This window comes from Amblyomma americanum, chromosome 10 (assembly GCF_052857255.1).
Source record: "Amblyomma americanum isolate KBUSLIRL-KWMA chromosome 10, ASM5285725v1, whole genome shotgun sequence".
Lineage (NCBI taxonomy): Eukaryota > Metazoa > Arthropoda > Arachnida > Ixodida > Ixodidae > Amblyomma > Amblyomma americanum.
Genome location: NC_135506.1, coordinates 125,117,608 through 125,139,294, shown reverse-complemented (window position 1 = coordinate 125,139,294; position 21,687 = coordinate 125,117,608). Strand labels below are relative to the sequence as shown.

Sequence of the window (21,687 nt, the reverse complement as noted above, 5' to 3'; positions counted from 1 at the left end):
AAAACTTATATGGAACAGCGAAAGTTTGTTTGGAACCGAGATTGAGACTTGTGCGCCTGCACATACTTGATCGCCAAAAGGCGCAATAGCTGGTATAACCGGAGCACTGGAGACACTAAAACTTGCGAACGTGAGGTGCGAGTTCAAAGTACACGACGATTAGCTTCACTCAGTATGCCTGCACGCTAACACTTACATTTGTATTCGTCACTGTCATCAAAATCATTTTTTCCAAACGAAACAATGTTTTGCATATACTCCCCTCTTGCGCGCTCACGTCAGGTGCAGGAAGCTTGCTTGCATGTCTACAACATTATTCGGTATTCCACAAGGTTAAACTTCAAAGCGTCCGCATAACCATCTCAGCATGCGCATGTATGCATTAAAGCAAAGGAACCATTTTACTGCTGCAAGCGCGTGCGGGCATGCCATAGAGAATAGGGTGCCTGGATGGGCCAGCGCCGCTTTCAGGGTGAAGACGCCGCTCTCGGCGAGAATACGTTGGGTCCCACTCTCCCGTTCAGCTGCACTGAGTGAGCTCAACGCGGCGGCACGCCGTTTCGAAGAGAAAACTGCAGCTGCCGTGTATAATTCCGCATATGTTGTATTCTGCTGAGACAGAGCTCTACAGATATTGTTTGAACAGTGAATCAGAGGTAGTTACTCTAAATTATGCTATCTTTTTCAGTTAATCTGCCGAGAAAGTCGACGCCTAATGAACAGTCCGTGCACTCATGCGTGTTGGTTCTCTTCTCTAGCGTTCTTTTCGCGCTGCGTTCCTTCATTCTAGCATTCTTACAGCTTGCGTACCATATTCTAGTGCAATCTCTTGACCGGGATACTCCCTATTTCAATATTATATGATTACTTATTTCGAGCCATGAAATAATGCGAATAGGGGCGTTTTATGGTTACTAATTGAAATATTTATCAGGATGCAAAGATAAGTTGTACAGTATACCTCCGTCCCCAGCAGAAATTGTTCTGGAAAACAAGCGTTTCGCATGCCTTACCTCTCATACTTTAAGCTTTACTGTTGGTCAGGCAGTCTGGTTTGACCTGCGATTGGCAATTTTTTCGGCGTGCGCTGTCACGAGTAAATCCAAATAGCTGGTGCACTTTAACAGTGTAGGCAGAACACCCGGAAAGACAAGTCCTCCATAACTTGGTCTCCGACTGCTGCATCACACACGCAACGAGTTCACTTCAAGCAAAGGGGCGCGGTCCGCTTTCGCCTCAGTTTTGCAAGTTTTGTGCGTTCTCCACCGCCTTTCTTTCGATTATAGGCGCCTCGTCGTTACGCGTCGTGGCCTTTCTTCTCCCGATTACAGCCGCCTCGGTACACACCGCACGTTCTGCACCACGCTGTCAGAAGTCGCATAGCACACGGGCACCTTTGCGATGTCAGTACACGTTAAAGATCCCCAGGTGGTCGAAAATATTCCGGAGCCCTCCACTACGGCACCTCTCTCTTCCTTTCTTCTTTCACTCCCTCCTTAATCCCCTCCCTTACGGCGCGGTTCAGGTGTCCAACGATATGTGACAGATACTGCACCATTTCCTTTTTCCCAAAAACCTATTATTATTATCATTATTGTCCACCAGTCCACAAGCGCTTGCACTAGGCCAAGGCCAAGGAAGTCAAGAGCGGCTTATTCACAAACTGGTGACAAAGGCGTTTCGCAATAAGGTAGCCGTATTATTTATGCGGTCTTGCGGGTATATGAAGTTCTCGTCGCAGCGTTTTGTTCAGTTTATTATTTGTTTTATCTTAATGCCACAAAGGCATTATAGCCGCTCCCCTCTCTCTACTACTTTGCGCCAGCTCACTACGAATATCCTGGCGCCAAAGCAATCTTTTGTGCGTCGGTAAGCAAAGAAGGCGCGGCTGCGTGACGCAAAAGAAATGCGGTTTTTAACACGACAGCGTTAAGGAGCTCAAGTCGCAGAAAAGCCGGTGTCGTCGGCGTCGGCTGCGTTGGCCGTGAGCGAAAAATGGAGCATCTCGGTGGACACCTGAACTCCGCCGTAAGGGAAGGGATTTTCTTTCCTTATACGGCACGGCACGGTACGGGTGTCCAGTGATAAATGTGAGACTGGCGTCATTTCCTTTCCTTAAAAGAAATTTTCATTTCATTTTCCTTTCCTTACGGCCTCACGCACCGTGCTGGCTCAGTGGTTAGGGCAGTCGGCTACAGATCCGGAATTCCCGGGTGCAAGCCCAACCGTGGCTGCTCCGTTTTTATAGAGGCAAAACGCTAAGGCGATGTAAGTGCACATTAAAGATTCCCAGGTAGTCGAAATTATTCCGAAGCCCTCAACTACGGCACCTCTTCCTTTCTTCTTTCTCTTCCTTCTTTATCCCTTTCTTTGCGGCGCGGTTGGAGTGTCCAACGACATTGAGAGAGATACTGCGCTATTTTTTCCCAAAAACAGATTATTATTCTTATTATCAATATTATTATTAATATTATTACTTTTATAATTATTATTATTATTCCCTAACGGCCCGGTTCGAGTGTCCATCGAGATATGTCAGACAGGCGTCCTTTCCTTAAATTGTCCAACGGGCCATGTGTCGCGCCTAACGTGCGATGGCGTTCCGTGCACCCTTTGGCAACGCTGCAACACGCTGTCACCTCTTTCTTCCTTTCTTCTTTCTCTCCCTTCTTTATCCCTTCCTTTGCAGCGCGGTTCAGGTGTCCAACGATATATGAGAGAGATACTGCGCTATTTTCTTTTCCCAAAAACAAATTATTATTATTATTATTCTCTTACGGCCCGGTTCGGGTGCCCATCCATATATGTCAGACAGGCGTCCTTTCCTTAAATTGTCCAACGGGCCATGCGTCGCGCCTAACATGCTATGACGTTCCGTGCACTTTTTGGCAACGCTGCAACACGCTGTCGCGGTGCTAAGCGTCCAAAATTCTTTTTCCCCACTAAACTCTTATTTTTCTTCCTTTTCGTGTCGCTTTTACAGAAACCACAACTGTGCGAAAAAAGGCTCTTTTCATTGCCGTCACGCAGCCACGTAAGTAAAATTCGTCACGCGTGTTTCTTGGCAACCATATCCTATACATTACCTTTTTTCTTCTTTCGAAGACAGCAGCAGGAGGGATGAAAGCTTGTCAGTCGGGTTCATTAGCTCGCGTCTCCCAGCGTGCTTTACCTCAGATGTGCTTTTACAGCTAGCTCAGATTCATTCCTAAATGAGAAATATATTGCCTTTCCCGATGAATATCGAGTGAGACAGCAAGCAAGCGTCTCCTAGCAACTGGAGGAGACGGTTGCTCAGAAGCGAGTAAGGGGTTCGATCCCAACCGTGGTGGCCGCGCTTCGACGGAGGCGCAACGCAAATGCGCCCGTGTGCTATGCGATGTAAGTGCACGTTAAAGATCCCCAGGTGGTCGAAATTATTCCGGACTCCTCCACTATGGCACCTCTTGCTCTCTTTCCTCTTTTACTCCCACCTTCCTCCCTTCACTTACCACGCGGTTTGGGTATCCATCGAGGCATGCGAGACAATTACGGCGCCATTTCCTTTCCTCCAAAACCAATTTTCTATTTTTTCCCTGTGTTCCTCCGGCTCCTCTCTCTTAGTTTACCCTATTATGGACAATGGGATTGAAAATAAACAGTTATTAGGGCTGATTTTTCGATGTCTCTTTGTTGATCAGTGGCTTCTGATTATTTTCTTCTGGGTTTTAGAGAAAAATGAATTGTTAAGATAAATTTGACCTCGAATAAAGCGGCTTAGTCACTACGAATTAGTAAGATGTCGTCGCATCGCGTCGCCTACGTGTAGTCAACACCTTTCAAAGGGAAACCCAAACTGAATTATTTTGTTGTGGCACAAGCCACTAAGGAAGCAGTTCAGAAAATATGATCATTTGGTTTTAGACGTACCCTCAAATTTTCACTTCAGAGCAGTGAGGCGACGGATTACTTGGAAGAGAGATTTGACACTATTACGTGGAATTTTTTCACATACGGTGCAGCAACAACAAAAAGCCGGAAAAGTGGATGTTGTCGACGCAAAATTATTATATTTCGCAGGTCATGAATGCTCCGCGCTGCTTCTATACAAGAGAAACTTGGGACGTTGTGAACAGTCCTTACGTTCAAAACAACAAAAACAGCAAAATTATATAGAATTCTGTGAGCCTAATAATGTCCATATTATCATTTTCAAGGAACACAAATAACTGCTGTCCTTTTAAAATGCAGCCATTGACTGGGAAACACAGCAGTCCGTCTTAACCTTTCGATTATCGTGTAGTCGGAGCGAGTGCATCACGCATAAAATACGCTCAAAACTGCAAAAACACTACTGCCACGAGTGAAAAAAGTATGCACTGTCTATTTTCAGATCAGTAGCATTATTACTGCCGCCACGCGACCGCTCAGAAACCGTGCGAGGCGCATAAGGCACTGCACGCCACTGACCCGTGGGACACAACATGCCGCTGCGAGAGGGAAATGGCCGCGCTGGGTTGTACAAAGGGTGTCCCCACCCTGAAAGCGGAGGCAAGCGGGCATCCAGGCCCCCTAATAGTGTTACGACGAAGTGGCAGTGGAAGACGAAGTGGCCTCCCGCGTGAGAGGACGAACGAGGAAGAAGAAGAAGCTGTTTGTTCGTGTTGGTGCTCCCTGCTAGGAACTTTTCATTCTAACCCCAACACTTGTAAATAAATGTAAATAGTATTTCCCCTTAACAATAGGGAGGAAGCAGCTGTGTCATCTGTCGACATCGGCGCAAACTGCCTCAGCGCCCAGCTTTGCCTTTGCGGGAGTGAAACAAGGACAAGACGCACAACCAAGAGCCTTGTTTCTGTGGAGGAACAGGGAATCGAACCAAGGTATTTCGGGCTTCAAAACTGCGAGCTGAGCACGCGCAGAACACTCTACTGGTGCGGGCGGAATAAAACTGGATGCGTTGTGGTCTTTCACTTCGTGAAATGTCTTTGTGTACAAATGCGTACGAATAATTATGAGTATGCGAATTTTCAAACAGGACCCGGCAACAAACGCGTTGTACTCTATAAAGCATTTCAATTAACTGACATAAGCTGTGACAAGGTAGCGTCATCTATGCAGTAGGGATGAAAGTAAAGGCTAAAAGTTTGCGCTGAGGTACCATAGGTGGTGGTATGATCGCGTTCACTTTCAGTTTGGGTTCGTGGAGTAAGTTCCTAAGCGGCTACGGCTATGAGGGACGACGTTGTGGAGGGCTTCGATAAATTCGGTGACCTAAGGATAGGGTTAATTGGAGAGACATGGGAGAGGCCTTTGCCCTGCAGTGGGTGTAGTAAGGCTGATGATGATGATGATGATGATGAAGGTTCTTTAACATGCACTGACACCGCGCAGGGGTTCTTTATTTGAATTTGTAGGACTGGCAGCCGCAACCTTTGAAGACGTCAACTGGTCCGAACGCGGAGACCAATGATAACTCGAGTGTTTTCCCTATGTGAGCGACAGCATGGGTTAAACCCTTCGCGACCTCTTCGGGCTTCAGATGGGCAGGCAACGGCGACAGGACCTGTGTGCATCGTTTTATGCGGGTGTCAATCATTGCAATGTCATGAAACCCGGACCGCCCGAGAGCCTGTGATGTACGCGTCTGTGCGCTGTGAGCTTCTGCTGCCCTATGGGAACAATCTAGAATCTTGCCCTGGAGATCAGCAGCTGGGATGCGTAGGGCAGCCTTCTACTGCTCCTTTCAACTAATATTGAGGGATTTTGGCGGGTGGGTTATGAGCACAGCAGCGCATAATGCGGTTGAGGCTGGCTCTGGCCGGGAAGCAATTACAAGCTGAGGAGGAATAGACTGGGTGGATGAAGTGGCGGAAGGTAGGAGTCGGACAAATTCGAGTCTGAAGATGACGCACCAGAATCTCGCGATACCGAGAGGTTTTGCAGTGGACAGGGAGGTATACAAGGCGGCCGAGGCAGTAATGGTGACATATGCCATGAAAAGAAAGAAGGCGGTCTCTCGCAGTAAGTTGGCCAGCGTGGCTGAAGGCGGACTCCTTGGCCGGCGCCAGAACGTTGAAACCTCGGGTACAGATGTGACCCACCTCGCTACCAGCTAGGCCCGCGTGTTGGCGGGTCTAAAAGGTGATAGAATGCGTTCGAGGGTGTTTAAGGAGGATGGACAGTGCTGGACGGGATATCCGACCTACGCCGAAATTGTGGATGGCTGAATTTGAATCACTGACGATGGCGGTAACATCGGAGGGGTCAGAGCAAGAGCGAGGTCCGCTTCCCCGACTCCCCCGAAGACGCGGCGTGTACAGGGGCAGCCGTTTTAACGTAACTGCTGGAATCATAGGACAGGCCGGAGGGATATTCAGCCGCATCGACATAGAGCAGGTCCTTAGCAGTGGAAAGGCGTTTTTAAAAGGCTTCCGCCCGATTTTGACGTTGTGGATGGTACACAGGGTGCATGCTTTTGTGTAAAGGGGGGGATGCGTAGGTGTTGATGAATATGATAGGGTATGGTGTGCATGGACTGAGTAATCAAGGTAAAGTCGATATGCAGGGAGTGAAGTATATGCCGACCAGTTGTGGTACAGGCAAGAAGTGGATATTGTGACGTGAGATGAGCCTCTTTCGCCGCTACACTTCACAACAGCGTCCCTCGTAGCCTGAGTCGCTTTGACACATTAAACCACCATAAACCATAAACAATCTTAGGGAGAGTGTTAAGGATGCCGGTTTGAAGAAGTCGTTTGATGAATATGCATTAGAGGGAATACCAGGAGCTATCTGCGGACACGACGGAGAATATCCACGGCGTCGATTTTAGCATGGGAAAGGTGAAGAGGTGAAGGTACAGTAGTGAGTGCGTAAATCTGTTCAAGACAAAGACCTGGACCAGATGAAGTTTCCACTCACGGGAGACCTCCGTTAATATTTGACGCGCGCCTTATGAGGCGAAGGGTGTGATCGAAAGTTGTATGAAGGGTTCGAAGACTATGAGTGTTAAGTCGGTTGGCCTGAATGAAAGCGCTAAGTACCCGAATTTGAGAGACCTTTATGATGGTCGCTGTGGTCAACTAATGTGACGTCAGCAAAGACGGAGACTTCCATCAAGGCCTCTAATTCTGTCTTTTAACTGGACTAGCTGCGGCACGTTTTGTGTATGCCGGAGTTTGACCTTCAGACCATCAAGTTCATCTCTTCCTTACGGTGAGCTTAGGGTGTTCACTGATATATGTGAGACGGTTACTGCGCCATTACCTCCTCCTCAATACCGATTCGGATGTCTATCAATATATGTGAGACAGGTACTGCGCCTTTTTGTTCCTCAAAACCACTTTCAAAAAACCAATCTTCAATTTTCTTCGAAAGCAAAGCAAAGGCGCGTAACTGGCTCCCTGGGACAGTGGACACCTCAGTCGCGCTTTAAGCTTCGTCGCGGTAGTGACAGATTTACTCTGCATGCGTTGGCATTCACAAGACCAGCCGGGGTGGCTCAGTGGTTAGGGCGCTCAGCGACTTAGCTGGAGTACCCGGGTTAGAACCCGACCGCGGCGGCCGCAATTCAATAGAGGCGAAACGCTAAGGCGCCCGTTTGTTGTGTGATATCACTGCACGTAAAGATCCCCAGGTAGTCTAAATTTTTCCGAAGCCCCTCCACTACGGCACCTCTTTCTTCCTTTCTTCACTTACCCTCGTATTCACAAACCAACCTTTACCTTGCTTTCTAGGTCCTTATCTTTGCGACTCGTTTCCGGGTTTCACAAAGCAACCTCATCCTAAACTGTACCTTTCTCCGCCGTTTCGGTTACTGACAGGGCGCGTTCGCAAAGGTAGCCCCTGGCATACCTTTAGCAGCTCCTTTCGTAAATTCAACATGGGCGCAGAGTACGGCGACCGCATTTTCCGATTTATCAAGTTCACAGAGTTAATGGAAAAAATCGATCTGGACCAAGTACCCCACCGTGCGAATCCGAGGCTGCGAGTGCTGAGGTATCGCCAGTATCCGATGGAGTGGTTCGCAGAGTCGTTTCTAGCGAGGTACCGCGTTTCGAAGCCTGGCGTGTTGCGACTCTTGTCTGTGCTGCTGCAGTACCGCTACCCTGACGGACGATGTTGCCCCGTTCCGCCGCTGCTGCGACTGCTTACCGCCCTTTGCTTTTACGGTGCGGAAACCTTCCAAGTTCTCACCGGCTACGTCCTCAGCGTAACATTCAGTCGTACCGACTGTATCCGCCGTCATCACAGCCACATAGTTTCCGGCATTCGTCAAGTTTTCCGAAGCCCAAGATATGCACCAACTAAAGGGCGATACTGATGTGCGAAAACTTTGCCGCCACGCCGCGCCGCGCCGGTCGCAGTTTGCAAACGCCGCTCCGCTGCAAGCTGAGACACACCGTAGACCATATACGCTCTACTCAAGCTGCGTCCACACCCGGTATCACGCTTTTCTGCACTTGAAGTTTGCAGCAGAACGGCAAAACCGCCATTTTGTCAGAAAGAGTAGCATGCTATACTCGAGCAGCGACGAAGCATGCCGGCGCAAGTAGCCAGCTTTCAGCTTCGGTGCGGCCCGTGGGTGCGCCGCACGACGAAAAGCGCCTGGCTGCACTGATCGTCGATATGCCTATACCTCTTTCACATCGAAGCCGCCTGCGCAGTAAAGAAGGCCCACTCTTGATATCACTGTCTTTTCAACAGCATCACCACAAAATCAACTAAAAATATGGTCCATTTGCACGAAACTTTCGGCACCAAAGCTGGCGCACGCCAGGCGAGCCGGACCGGAACGGCGGGCCAGCGGCAGCTGCAAGAGGGTTCTCCGAAAAAATTATCTTGTATTACCCTTTTTCCTTTTACCAGCTCCTCAGTATTGACCAGTGCTCCAATAAAATGATATATTTTTCACACTTCTCTCAAAATTGGCGTCAAGAACAATCTTGAGCTCATTTTTTTCATGCCGGCTTAGGGATCCAGGCTGGCCGGCCGGCCTGCTGGCTTGGTTTACTCAAGGTTCGCAACAAAAAAGGTTCGCCTTGGTCGTCGCTAAGCCTAGCTGGTTTCGCATTGTTGCCGCAACTCAGGGCGCTTCGGAACTGGCCTGAGCTATAATAAAGATGCTACACTCGCCACCCCTTTACTCTGAGCCCGACCGAAAATAAAATAAAGATATGCTTCATTTCCTCGATGCCCTCAGTAGCAGATCTAGCAGGAGACAGGCGATGCGTACAAGACAGCAGCAGCAAAACTGGCAATGGGATGCCATTTCCTTGTATCATAGTTTTCACTTTGACCAGCCACTCGGTATCGACCAATGATCCCCAATAGGTACATTTTTCACGTTCTGCGCGAAAGAAAAGAAATGCGCCCAAACCCAACACACCACGATCGAGGAACCGAAAATAAACAAAGCTTCTTGTAATGATGGCTTCCTCGACTCGTGTCATTTAACCGAAAATGTAAACTCGTGTCATTTACCCGAAAACGTAATCCTCTCCTCTTCTCGTATAAAATCTCGCACGTCACGGTAGAATTAACTCAGGCTTATAAATACCTCAGCGTAACATTGTCTTTGTAGTATTTAGGGACATTAGCCACGTAGTCCACCACTGCTGTATGTTATCCAGGTCATTTTGGAGGATGTAAGCATCCTCGGCGTTAGTTATGGGGCGGTAGAGTACGCAGTCATCCGCGAAAAGGCGGATGCTAGATGTTACTGTGGAAGGCAAATCGTTAATGTATATTAGAAAGAGCAAGGGGCCAAGAACTGTGCCTTGGGGAACTCCTGAAAGAATGTGTGAGTAAGATTATGAGAAGCCATTAGCGGAAACAAATTGCATGCGGTCAGTTAAAAAGCTTCCAATCCAGTTCAAGACACTAGGATGATTTTTTAACAGGGACATTTTAAGTAGAAGGCGGGAATGGGGCACTTTATCGAAAGCTTTCTCGAAATCTAGAAATAGCGCATCAGTCGGGATATTGCGGTCAAGATAGTAATGTATGTCATGCAGGAACAAAGGTAATTGGGTTTCACATGAGCGGTGTTTCCGGAATCCGTGTTGGTTTGGATGAAAAAAGTTGACCGATGTTAGAAATGTGGCAACATTAGAGTAAATGACGTGTTCGATTATCTTAGAGCATACACTGGTAAGCGAAATGAGTCGATAATTAACTGGGGATAATCTGTCACCTTTCTTAAAAACTGGAATCACCTTCCCAATGCGCCAGTCATGTGGAACGGAGCTTGTATCAAGCGACTGTTGAAAAATGAGGGAAAGAATAAGACTGCAAACATGTCTAGTATTATTTAAGACTTTGGAATTAATTCCATCGATTCCGCAGGAAGATGAAAATTTTAGCGAGTCGATAATATTAACAATACCATGTGCGTTGAAGGTGATGCAATTCATTGGTAGATGCGGCAAAGGCGCGGGATCAGCGACATCACGAGTTTTTTCATTAGTAAAAACTGACGAGAATGCATGGTTCAAGACATGGGGTACGTCGGATACGCCGACTGGTGAACCAGTGCTGTCAATGAGAGAAATAGTATTATCAACATCGGGGATCATTGTTTTCCAGAAGCGCTTAGGGCTGCTTTGTGACATTTCAGGGAGGGTAGTGGAAAAAAACCGGAGTTTAGTTTGAGTAGCGAGATCGGAATATTGCTTGGCAGTGGCGTGGTATTTGTTCCAGGCACATTTGGTATTAGATAACTTGGCAGAACAGAAAAGGCGCTTTTTCTTATTATTTAAACGCTTTAGTGTAACATTAAACCATGGAGAACGTTTTCGCTCTGTTATGCTGATGGTGGGGATGTAAAGTCGAATCAAACGCAGTATTTCTGACTTGAAGAAAGACCAGTTCGACTCAGAAGAACGTAAGTGGTAGGTAGAAGCAAAATGATGATGGGAAACAAGAAGGTCACGATTCATGCTATTGTAATCTCCTTTGTCGTATAGCGTTAGTACTTTTTTGGATTTAGGAATTTTGGTAACGCTGGTAAAAAAGGTAGTGTGAAGTACAACGTGGTCACTAAGGCCCGTAATGTACGAATGAGCACTGAATTCGTCAGGGTAAGTAGTTAAAATAAGGTTAAGAATGTTTAATGTATGGTCAGTCGTGCGGGTTGGCTCAAAAACAATTTGAGAAAGGTCGATAGTTAGGAATGAGTCTAATAATTCACTACATGCCTGACTTCTTGTTAGTGTGCGGGGCATATCATTCCAATCTATGGACGGAAAGTTGAAATCGCCAAAAAGAAAAATGGGGGCGCGGTGGGTAAGATGAGATTACCGAATCGAGCGTGTCATGAAAGAGCGTTATGAAAGAACTGTCCGTATCAGGCGGTCGATAGCATATACCGATGAGTACGCGAGGGGATGAAGCATGACAGCACACCCAAATCATTTCCAACGAGGATACTACGTTAACAATGGAACAGTTTAGAAGGCGCTGGGCAGCGATAAGAACGCCACCGCCACAGCAGCCGTCAGGTCTGTCTTTTCGGAAAATATAAAAGTCAGGAAGTTCGGGCAGGATTTTGGAATCTAAGATTGATGAACTTAGCCATGTTTCAGTCAGCAAAACGACGTTACTGGATGATGCGCTGATAAGACTACATAAGGAATCACGCCTGGGTATTATACTGCGAATGTTAGGGTAAAAAAGGGACAGATGATCGCTTTTGGACAGTACGTTACTGCTGAGGGGAATTCGTGGCTGCTATGTTTTACGTTCGAGCACCTTCTCAGCGGTCTAATCAAAGATGTACGTTTTACCACTAAAGACTAGCCTATTGTGACGGAGCTTGTAGGGGATGTGGCTACCTTTCCCAAATTCAATGAGGCGTTTACTGGCGAGTCGGGTGTTAGGAGAGAAGTCTTCGCTGATTGCGTAATCAGTCGATTTAAGCTTATACGCTGATGATAAAACACGTTCTTTGTCCTTGAACTGCAGAAATTTAACTATGATTGGCCGGTGCTTTTCTCTTTTGAATGTGCCCAGACGATGCGCTAGCTCGAAATTATTGCTTTCAATGGTTATATTCAGTTTCTCCTGGCAGTGATCAATTATTAACAATTAAGAATCACTCCAGCTTTCATTTTCCGCATCTTTGAGCCCATAGAACACCAAATTGCTTCGGCGAGACATGTTTTCAAGGTCATCCATTCGGGCAGTCAAGGTATATACCTGAGCTGAGCAGTTGGCGGTAATGCTTTGTATACTGCCAATTTGAGATCTTACGTTTGAAGTAGACTGGAAATCTGTCTCAATCTTCGCAAGCCTAGTGTTTAGGTGCGCAAATGCTTTCTCATGCTCTTCAAGGGTGGACTTAATAGAGCCTAGCTGCTCAAGGATTGCTTACTGCCCGGATTGTAAAACTGTAAGCGCGGCAAGTATATGATTGGAATTGTCAGCAGCAGAGGAGGGGGAGGCCCTGGATTTGTTTCCACATCTCCGGCCAGCAATAGTAGTTTCAGCAACATGTGGGAACAATCGTAAAACATAGCAATAGATCGCCGTGGGCCCGGCAGCACAAACAGACAGCGGTTACTGGAGCGCTTGGAGTAAAGGCAGTGATAATTCATTACCTGCGTAACGAAGAAGCGAAGGCAGTTAGGGCGATTCATTTCTGTAGCGCCGCCGAGCCCACTAAAGCCCGGAATACATGGAGCGTTTTTGAGGCGATTTTCGCCCGACGGCGCAGATTTGACGCCCGGCGTCAAGAAAAACGCCCGCCGCCGCCGATCAGGAACGGCTAGATTTTGACGCGGCGTGCGTGCGTCAGACGCTACCGGAAGTGCCTGCCGGACTCACTTCCGTCTGTATTCGGCGGCAGCGGCCAGCCGTCTCAGCGTCCCTTGAGCACTTCGCGCGCGTTATTCACCCTCCTCCTTTCTTAATTGCCAGATGGGGTGCACCTAAAATTTCCTCTTTATTTTCTGCTTGTCTTCTATGTCCCTCATCTTCATGAGCAATAATCTTTTATTTAACAGCAGAAGACGCCGATGTGCCCCCATGGACACTGGCCTTGGTCACAAGAATAGAAGCGGCGTGTTCTCCCTCGCAGTTATCTCCCTGCTTGCCGTCCGCTCGAAGTAAATGAAAGCTCTTTTCAAAACTGGTTCTCAGCAACGAGAGCCACAAGCAGTGCACAGAACGAAGCTCACATATAGTGTCTGCCCAATCCGCACCGCCATTTCAGTCGCACAGGGTCGCCAGACGAAACAGTTCTGGCCAACTCTCTCCGCTGAACATCCACAAAAATATCGAGACAATACTAAACATACCTGAAAATGTGTATAGACATAACTGTAGGATATTTATTGCCTAATTTAATAATTATAACACAAGCAAACAACATATAACCATTGATTGTTCATTTAGTGGTGGCCAAAACATTTTGCCTTGTCTGGCCACACTGCGGCGGCGTTCGCCACTTGTACGCCTCATGTAGCCTGGCCAGCGTCCCTCTGACGCGTTTTTTTGTCTACACGCGATAATCGCAGGAGAAAAACGCCCCATGTAGCCCCCGCTTTAGCGATTCGATGGTTTGGTCGGGCCTTATGTAGCCAAATCCAGGGGAGGGCACGGTGATAGTCGCAGATAGCGATGACGGTGGCCAGGGGCTATGAAGAGAATGCAGCGGAAGCAAAGTATCCGTAGTTGTAGGCAGAGCCTCGCACTTGGCTGCCCAAGCTTGAACTTGCAGCCGTTGTTCAATTTCGGTATTGGCATGCGCAGAGGGAAGCACAGGCAACGGGACGACTGTCGATGATGTGCAGGCGGACAGCACTCCGAGGACAGCGAGTGACGGGGCCAGGAAAGTGGGGTGAACTGCGTAACAAAGAAGCGAAGGCAGTTAGGGCGATCCATTTCTGTAGCGCCGCCGAGCCCACTAAGCGATGCGATGATTTGGTGGGGCGTTAAGTAGCCAAATCCATGGGAGGGCACGGTGATTGTCGCAGATAGCGATGACGGTGGCCAGGGGCTATGAAGAGAATGCAGCGGAAGCAAAGTATCCATAGTTGTAAGCAGAGTCTCGCACTTGGTTGCCCAAGCTTGAACTTGCAGCGGTTGTTCAATGTCGGTATTGGCATGCGCAGAGGGAAGCACAGGCAACGGGACGACTGTCGATGATGTGCAGGCGGACAGCACTCCGAGGACAGCGAGTGACGGGGCCAGGAAAGTGGGGTGAACTGCGTAACAAAGAAGCGAAGGCAGTTAGGGCGATCCATTTCTGTAGCGCCGCCGAGCCCACTAAGCGATGCGATGATTTGGTGGGGCGTTAAGTAGCCAAATCCATGGGAGGGCACGGTGATTGTCGCAGATAGCGATGACGGTGGCCAGGGGCTATGAAGAGAATGCAGCGGAAGCAAAGTATCCATAGTTGTAAGCAGAGTCTCGCACTTGGTTGCCCAAGCTTGAACTTGCAGCGGTTGTTCAATGTCGGTATTGGCATGCGCAGAGGGAAGCACAGGCAACGGGACGACTGTCGATGATGTGCAAGCGGACAGCACTCCGAGGACAGCGAGCAGACGGGGCCAGGAAAGTGGGGTGAACTGCGTAACAAAGAAGCGAAGGCAGTTAGGGCGATCCATTTCTGTAGCGCCGCCGAGCCCACTAAGCGATGCGATGGTTTGGTCGGGCCTTATGTAGCCAAATCCAGGGGAGGGCACGGTGATTGTCGCAGATAGCGATGACGGTGGCCAGGGGCTATGAAGAGAATGCAGCGGAAGCAAAGTATCCGTAGTTGTAGGCAGAGCCTCGCACTTGGCTGCCCAAGCTTGAACTAGCAGCGGTTGTTCCATGTCGGTATTGGCATGCGCAGAGGGAAGCACAGGCAACGGGACGACTGTCGATGATGTGCAGGCGGAGAGCACTCCGAGGACAGCGAGCAGACGGGGCCAGGAAAGTGGGGTGAACTGCGTAACAAAGAAGCGAAGGCAGTTAGGGCGATCCATTTCTGTAGCGCCGCCGAGCCCACTAAGCGATGCGATGGTTTGGTCGGGCCTTATGTAGCCAAATCCAGGGGAGGACACGGTGATTGTCGCAGACAGCGATGACGGTGGCCAGGGGCTATGAAGAGAATGCAGCGGAAGCAAAGTATCCGTAGTTCTAGGCAGAGTCTCGCACTTGGCTGCCCAAGCTTGAACTTGCAGCCGTTGTTCAATGTCGGTATTGTCATGCGCAGATGGAAGCACAGGCAACGGGACGACTGTCGATGATGTGCAGGCGGACAGCACTCCGAGGACAGCGAGTGACGGGGCCAGGAAAGTGGGGTGAACTGCGTAACAAAGAAGCGAAGGCAGTTAGGGCGATCCATTTCTGTAGCGCCGCCGAGCCCACTAAGCGATGCGATGATTTGGTGGGGCGTTACGTAGCCAAATCCATGGGAGGGCACGGTGATTGTCGCAGATAGCGATGACGGTGGCCAGGGGCTATGAAGAGAATGCAGCGGAAGCAAAGTATCCGTAGTTGTAGGCAGAGTCTCGCACTTCGCTGCCCAAGCTTGAACTTGCAGCGGTTGTTCCTTGTCGGTATTGGCATGCGCACAGGGAAGCACAGGCAACGGGACGACTGTCGATGATGTGCAGGCGGACAGCACTCCGAGGACAGCGAGCAGACGGGGCCAGGAAAGTGGGGTGAACTGCGTAACAAAGAAGCGAAGGCAGTTAGGGCGATCCATTTCTGTAGCGCCGCCGAGCCCACTAAGCGATGCGATGGTTTGGTCGGGCCTTATGTAGCCAAATCCAGGGGACGGCACGGTGATTGTCACAGATAGCGATGACGGTGGCCAGGGGCTATGAAGAGAATGCAGCGGAAGCAAAGTATCCGTAGTTCTAGGCAGAGTCTCGCACTTGGCTGCCCAAGCTTGAACTTGCAGCGGTTGTTCCATGTCGGTATTGGCATGCGCAGAGGGAAGCACAGGCAACGGGACGACTGTCGATGATGTGCAGGCGGACAGCACTCCGAGGACAGCGAGCAGACGGGGCCAGGAAAGTGGGGTGAACTGCGTAACAAAGAAGCGAAGGCAGTTAGGGCGATCCATTTCTGTAGCGCCGCCGAGAACACTAAGCGATGCGATGGTTTGGTGGGGCGTTAAGTAGCCAAATCCTAGGGAGGGCACGGTGATTGTCGCAGATAGCGATGACGGTGGCCAGGGGCTATGAAGAGAATGCAGCGGAAGCAAAGTATCCGCAGTTGTAGGCAGAGTCTCGCACTTGGCTGCCCAAGCTTGAACTTGCAGCGGTTGTTTCATGTCGGCATTGGCATGCGCAGAGGGAAGCACAGGCAACGGGACGACTGTCGATGATGTGCAGGCGGACAGCACTCCGAGGACAGCGAGCAGACGGGGCCAGGAAAGTGGGGTGAACTGTGTAACAAAGAAGCGAAGGCAGTTAGGGCGATCCATTTCTGTAGTGCCGCCAAGCCCACTATGTATACTATATCTAGTATATCTTAAACTGCTTTCTATAGTGCAACGAATCTTTGCAGTATTTGTTCATTCTTCAAATCTGCCGCCACGCCACTTTATCGCTTTGTTTGCGACGCAAGACGCGACTAGATTTATCTCGATTGGTTGCAGCCAGGCAGAGCTGTTTATACGTTGTTCCGGAAAGTTCTAGTACCTTTTGCACTCTTTATCTCGAAAGTTCGCTATCAGCTTTAAATTTAGCACGGCCGAGAGCAGCGGTCATTTTGTTCGACGACCACCGAGCACGCTTGTCGCTTCGCCGCCGTCGAGTGATTTAGTCCATTGTCGGCGCAGGTCAGCCCAAATGAGTTTTCTTCTGGAAGAAGTTTGGTTTGGTTTATGGGGGTTTAACGTCCCAAAGCAACTCAGGCTGTGAGGGGCGCCGGAAGAACCTTCGTCCGTCATCATCGTTCCTTCGACTGCCGTCACAACTACGTGACATCTGGTGGAGGTGCGGGGTATCCTTCCACGTTTCGGACGCCCCCAGACCCGCGCGCTTAGCACCGGAGGACGAGCCAGCAGACGTCTCCAGGGAGAAGAGCCTGAGTTCGGGAAACTGCCGGTCCGCACCAGATAGCGAAAGGACGGTGCTACGAGCACCACTACCTCGCCAAAGATGTCGACACCGATTATACTGCAGCAGCCGCGGGGGGCCGCCAACTTTCAATGGATCTCTAGGCGAATACCCCGAAGAATGGTTGGACCAAAATAAACGCGCGGCATCATTCAACAATTGGGAAGATGCGAAACTCCGGCACGTTTTTTTTCGCACTGGAGGGCTTAACACGCACATGGTATGAAAACCACTAGTCTTCCCCAACAAGGTGGGAGCTATTCAAGAAGGAAATCTCAATGGTATTCACCAGCGTCGTGAAGAAAAAAAGAACTGAACGACTCCTCGATTCCAGGATCCAGCTTCCGAATGAGCCCGTCCGCGGATACCTTGAAGAGATGAAGCGCCTCTTTAGTCGCGCAGACCCCCAGATAAAAGAGGTAAAGAAAGATCAATTTTTAATGAGTGGCGTAAAGGAACAACTCTTTGGCAGCCTCGTCCGCCAGCCACCAAAAGCAGTCGACGAATTATTGAGAGAAGCCTGCTCGATTCTCGACCCTCGACGTACGGGCGCGGCAGTACAACTGCCCTTCCTCTGTCTGTGCAATGTGTCCGGACACGACTGTGGTAAATAGGAGACGGCCCCGAAGGGACGGAACGGGAAGACGCTCAACGTGGGGCAACGCGACACCCGCCCTCGCGCCGGGTCTGACCAAGGTCACAAGTGGCTCTCTCTATCTCTCTTTCCCCCGACTGCCCGAGGCCAACCGCTCGGGATGCCTTCTTTTCTCCCCTTCCCACTGTTCCCTTTTGTATTCATGTGTTTTGTGTCAAACTTCGACCCGTGTAAATAAAGTCAGTGTGAAAGTGAAAGCCACCGAGAGAGCGTCGTCTTTGTGAGGCTCCCGCGCGCGCGGCCCCGCCGCCCGAACGAGTCTTACGCGCAGTTTGGCTTTAATTAGTGCGGCTCAGTCGTTACTTGCCGGGGTGTCAACGGTCGCAGTTACTAACGTTCAGAAGAAATAACATTTTTGGTGCCGAAACCCGGGAAACTTAGTTAACAGTGATCGAGAACGCCATGGAACGACTCCAGAAGAAGCAAGCCGCACTACGACAAGCGATCGACAGGATCATCACAGCAGCCACCACGCTCCTACAAGAGCCTGCAGTCCACAGCGATGAGCTGGAAGAACAATTTGACCTCCTTGTCGAGCAATCAGAAGAACTTAAAGCAGTTAATGAGAGCATCGAGAAGAGGGTAGACCTGCAGGAACTCAACGCCGAATTGGCAGCCGTATCTGTCTTCAGTGATAAAATCAGCGTCACGAAAACACGCATCAAAAGAGCCTTACGTAACCAAACCTCGAGCGAAGATAGATCGACAACTCCGTCAGTAACGGGGGCTCTTCCCGAGCCTAATTCGCAGTCTTCAGTGAACACCGGCATCACCACGAGCCAGCTACCGTCAGCAACTACTAAACTTCCGAAGCTGGAAATCGCTAAGTTCAGCGGAGACTTGCGATCATGGCAGAGATTTTGGAATGAGTTCGAATCAACAATTCACAAGAATGAAGTTCTTTCAGCAATCGCTAAATTCCAGTACTTGACGAGTTACCTCACAGGAAAGGCGGCTGCGGCTATCGAAGGGCTATCCCTAAGCCATGAAAACTACGCAGTAGCGATCAAGACCCTGACGGAAAGATTCGGGAAAGAAGACGTCATAATCGAAGAACACATGTCACGGTTGCTCGGTGTTCGCCCGGTACACAACCTCCACGACACGGAAAGGCTTAGGCCCCTTTATGATGAAATCCAGTCGGGAGTCCGAAGCCTCGAGGCACTGGGAGTGACATCGAGTACGTAAGGCGTGCTGTTGCTGACTGTCTTAAGGAAAAGCATCCCTGATCAGCTGTGCCTTGAATACTGCCGGAAGAAAGCTACCGCTAAAGCCAGTCCCCAAGACGAACTCCAAGATTTCCTAGATTTCTTAAGAATGGAAGTGGAGAGCAGAGAACGAGCACAGTACAGCAGCCGCCAGTCGCAGAGCACTGTTGTCAAACCGAGGGATTCAAGTCTAAAGGGAAAGACACCTTCCGCAGCAGTCTTCGCTGTAAAAGGCAGAGAGTCGCAGTGCTCATTTTGTGGTGCAGAAGATCACCTTCCGCAGGACTGTGGGGTCAGCGTTCCGCTAGAAATGAAGAAGGAAATCATGGCCAAAGAGAGAAGGTGCTTCAAATGCGCGAAAAGGAACCATCGGGCAACCGAATGCCGATCAGCCAAATGGCTTAAGTGCGCGAAAAGCTCCGCCCGGCACGCTACAGGCGTCTGCGAGTTAAACAGGCCGACACCATCTCATGCAAGAAACGTCCCTGCACCTCTTGAGACTACCGTGCAGTCATCGTTACAGATGGCACAGACTAACTCCACTCCGAGCGTGCTCCTGCAGACAGCACAAGCCTGGGCAGAAGCGAAACAGAGTCGCGCCTTGGTTAGAATACTGCTCGACGGTGGCAGCCAACGAACTTTCGTAAAAGAAGAAGTTTCCCGGCGTCTTAAGCTTCGAGTGGTGGGCGAAGAACGTCTCGCCATTCACACCTTTGGGACCACGAAGCCAAGCATCAAAACGTGCAATAGAGTCGAGTTATGGCTACGAAGCCGGCATAACGACAACATAATTCGAGTCGAGGCCCTCGAGGTTCCTGAGATTTCCGGGGACTTTCTACAACCACCGGACGCCTCCGCTATCAGCCTGGCTGCAGACCAAGGGCTCCAGCTCGCTGATCTGGCTCCTGGTGACAATCGACAGAACACCGGCGTCTGTATCTTGATTGGCACTGACCTATACTGGGACATCACCACCGGAAAAGTCAAGCGTGTCAGCGACAAGCTCGTTGCCGTGGAGACCATCTTTGGGTGGACACTACAAGGTATAGTTTCTAAAACAACGGTGACGACGTGTTTGACGACAACCACCGGAGTCATGCGCATCTTGGTGACCACCCAACAGGACAACGACGTCCTATCCAGGCAGCTGAAATCATTTTGGGAGCTGGAACACCTTGGGATAGTCGACAGAGAAGCCACAAACAAGGAAGACGAAGTTCCTAAAGACTTCCAAGAAACCGTCACTTACAGAGATGGTCGTTATCAGGTGGCCCTGCCCTGGAAACACAATGCTTCAGATTTAGCTGACAATAAAGGGGTAGCTGCGCAGAGGCTTCGGTCATTAACGGCCAAGCTGCTGAGAAGTGACGACATCATGCAAGCTTACGACCAAGCGCTGCGAGAATACCTGGTTTCCGGACACGCCGAGGAGGTCAACGAAAATGGTGAGTCCCCAAAGGGACCTATTTATTACCTCCCGCATCGAGGCGTTGTCAGACCGACAAGTGAGACAACCAGGCTGAGAGTTGTTTTCGACGCGTCCTCGAGCGCACAAGGTCAGCTCTCGCTCAATGATGTTCTGTTTGCGGGACCAAATTTGAATCCAAATCTCTCAGACATCCTAATCAGGTTCCGAACCCACAGCATCGCTATCATGGCAGACATAGAAAAGGCATTCCTCCAGGTGCAGCTCGCCGAAAGTGACCGCGACGCCCTGCGTTTTCTGTGGTATGAACGAGCGCCCAAGCAGTCGGAACCTCTGCCCCCTGTCAAAGCGTATCGTATGACGAGAGTGCCGTTCGGAGCAACATCGAGTCCCTTTTTGCTTGCGGCAACTCTCAAACACCATATAGGGTCCATGCAAGACATTTATCCCAGCACTGCGAATGTACTCAAAAATGACCTGTATGTGGACGATCTAGTGACGGGCGCTAAAACCATAGGGGAGGAGGAACGGATCTGTGAAGAATCGCAGTGCATTATGAACGAGGCCGGCATGCATCTGCGCAAGTGGCGATCGAATGCGGCAGAGCTTACAACGATGATATTAGAAAGTGATAACGCACGAGGCAGCTTGCCGGAGCTCACGACGACAAAGATCCTCGGTGTCGAATGGAGGCCTCACGCTGACGACTTCGTGTTTGAGATGAACACCCTAATAGATTTCTTGAGAACGCGGCAGGATACGAAGAGGTCTTTGCTACAAGCGTCAGCGCGTATTTTCGACCCTTTCGGTTTCCTCGCCCCGATCTCCACTACAGCGAAGATTTTGTTTCAAACCCTTTGGGAGCGCGGTACAGACTGGGATGAGAAGCTGCCAACAGACGTATTAGAGAAATGGAACAGTTGGTGCCAGCGGCTTACTGAGCTTCGCTGCATTTCAGTGCCTCGCAAAATCGCCTTGAAGGGAGAACATGCCGAGCCGGAGCTACATGTTTTCTGTGATGCCAGCCCCAAAGCTTACGGTGCCGTAGCTTACGTGAAGACAAAAAATGAAGACGGGAGCTTCACTGTATCCCTTTTGATGGCGAAGTCAAGGGTGGCTCCGTTAAAGCGCTTGTCATTGCCGCGGTTGGAGCTAATGGGGGCTCTAATTGGAGCTCGGTTGGCCAAAACGCTTATTCAGCAGATGAATGTGGCAGCTCTTTCAGTCCATTGCTGGAGTGACTCGACTGTTTCACTGAGCTGGATAAAGAGCTCTGCTCTGAGGTGGAAACCTTTCATTGCCAACCGAGTGCAAGAGATTCAATCTCTGACGGATCCTTTAGTCTGGAGGCATTGC

General features: G+C 49.8%; 1 protein-coding gene and 1 pseudogene across 1 annotated transcript in view; both read right to left on the bottom strand.

Annotated features, from left to right (window-relative positions):
• The window catches only part of LOC144108690 (uncharacterized), a 344,153-nt gene that overhangs the window by 154,986 nt on the left and 167,480 nt on the right, over nt 1-21,687 (bottom strand). The gene's annotated exons all lie outside the window — the stretch shown is intronic.
• On the bottom strand, nt 12,070-13,190 carry LOC144107303 (uncharacterized; annotated as a pseudogene).